The following is a 2,476-nucleotide window of genomic DNA, read 5'->3' on the forward strand; positions in this document are numbered from 1 at the left end:
GGAGATGGGTAATAAACGATATTTGCAAAGTTGCTTCATGCATCACTTCTGATGCATCGGGACAAAAAACCATTGGTTGTGACATGATGATATCATGTGACAAAAATGTTCTCTCTTCCCTTTAGTCGCAGTGAAGATCAGCTTGAGAAGTTTGTATGCACCCCAACAGCAAATACAGTGTGTGAAGATAGTCCTGTAACTAACTCCACCACAAGACCCATTAATGGCATGTACTGACTGTATGTATTGATTGCATGCGTCGTCTGCTTCTTCGATGCCACAGGCCAGAGCTCCTCAACAAGCTCAGGTAAGAAGTCAAGATGGGGAAAAGTATCAGCTATCTATAATGCCAGACACACGAGCGACTTCAATGCAAGAAACTCAAAGCATGTGGCAGTGCGAGTTCTCATTCTGAACTCTGCTCCTCTGACAGGATCGCACAGCATCATAGTGATTTATAATGCTGTGTGACACTGCAAGATGTGGAATCTATTGAACAGATTTCACGTTTGGCAGGGACACACAGCATTATTAATCATTATGATGTTGTGCGATCCTGTCAGAGAAGCAGAGTTCAGAATTCACACTGCCACACGCAGAGAGTTTCTCGCACTGAACTTGCTAGTCTGTGTCTGGCCTAAATGTCCATAGGCTATGCCTGATAAATCAGCGGACTCCCATTCACTGGAATAGGGCACAGCTGCAATGCAAGCACCGAGTGACACTGCCATGTTATTTTAATATCTTACAAACCTCTCAGAGATGCAGTATTTGTTTCGGTCTGTATTTATTTAGGGGTCTTTTTTATCTTGGTTTGCGATGAATGGTGCATATAATTGTAATTCAAGTGCCTTAGGTCGGGGACGTGTACTATATAAATGGGTGGATCATAAAACTCTCCTTGATGTCAATTCTTGGAATGAATGCACAACATTTGTGACAACATCTAAATATTTACTGTCAAAGATATGGCACACTGATAGACTTTTATATTCTGTATTCACTCCTTCCATACCTCAGGATGGAGCACAAAACAGATCCTGTCTCCTGCTTCTGATTTGCAGTGGTGGCACTCTCAGTCCTCATGGGCATCTTCATAGTCACCATTGTCATTTTTATTTTCTATATCTGCTGACAAAAGAAAGAAAGGTAAAATCAGCTATTTAAGACTTGCTATTCATTCTAAACGTGTGTATTAATGGTTTGCTAATAAGAATACAAACAACGGAGAACCTAAGAATCTGCAGGAAGCTGCTGCCACCTGCAGATAAAATGTGGTATTACATTGTGCTCATTCAAAGACAATTGCATACACTTGGTCACATAGCAAGAGCCATTCCCTGCAACCTCTATCCATACTGGCAGATAGGGAATTAGCGCAGGTATATCCCCCTCCCCAAAAATATCCACCTGCCTAATTATCTCAAAAATATAAATGTAAAATGATAAAACTTTCTTTTACAGAAAAAAAGAAAGAAGAAGACGCACAGGTGAGACTGGATTAAATACATGCATTACCCTATGTGGGTAAATTGTCCAGATGGGAGCTGTTCAGCTGTTGTGAAACTACAACTCCCAATGTGTCCTGACAGCTGTCAGCTGGGATTTGTAGTCTCACTGCCGGACAGACAAATGTTGCAGTCGACATGATTGTGATATGCTGGTAACCTTGCAGAGAGAAGTGCTGGACGATACTTCTGTGAGGAGTACTACTGCAGTATCAGCTGTAAGATTCAGTAACGGGGATAGGATTATTTTACCTCAACCAGAAAACGTTCCGGAGGTTTATTCTGGAGGCGCTGAGGCAAGGCAACTCTTCATGTGGTTGACAATTATATTTGCTGCTAAAAGAGGTTTCTGGACTAATGATATTAATGACCTATGCTCAGGAAAAGTCATCAATATCAGGTTGGAGGGCGACACCCCCACTATCAGCTGTTACCTGCAGCGCCAGTACATCTACTGAGAGCAGGAAGCACAGCGCCATTTAAAATGTAGTGGTCGTGATGGGGTACTGCAGCTCAGCTCTCATTCACACCAGCTGTGGGGGGCATCTGGTGTAAGACCCCCTTCCCAGTGACCTGATACTAAGGCCTATTGCACACGGACGGTTTTTTTTCCCGTTTACTGGCCGTTTTTTGCGTTCCGTATACGGTCCGTATACGGAACCATTCATTTCAATGGTTCCGCAAAAAAAAACGGAATGTACTCCGTATGCACTCCGTTTCCGTATTTCCGTTCCGTTTTAACATAGAACATGTCCTATTATTGCCCGCAAATCACAGTCCGTGGCTCCATTCAAGTCAATGGGTCCGCAAAAAAACTGAACACATACGGAAATGCATCCGTATGTCTTCCGTTTCCGTTCCGTTTTTTGCTGAACCATCTATTGAAAATGTTATGCCCAGCCCAATTTTATCTATGTAATTACTGTATACTGTATATGCCATACGGAAAAACGGAAAAGAAACGGAAA

General features: G+C 42.5%; 1 long non-coding RNA gene across 1 annotated transcript; it reads left to right on the forward strand.

Annotated features, from left to right (window-relative positions):
• Window positions 1-617: 617 nt before the first annotated feature.
• Window positions 618-1,148, forward strand: LOC120981152. The gene is made up of 2 exons (XR_005774629.1): window positions 618-779; window positions 1,021-1,148. It is a non-coding gene; the product is annotated as an uncharacterized LOC120981152 (long non-coding RNA).
• Window positions 1,149-2,476: the final 1,328 nt, after the last annotated feature.

This window comes from Bufo bufo, chromosome 10 (genome assembly GCF_905171765.1).
Source record: "Bufo bufo chromosome 10, aBufBuf1.1, whole genome shotgun sequence".
NCBI classification, from domain to species: domain Eukaryota; kingdom Metazoa; phylum Chordata; class Amphibia; order Anura; family Bufonidae; genus Bufo; species Bufo bufo.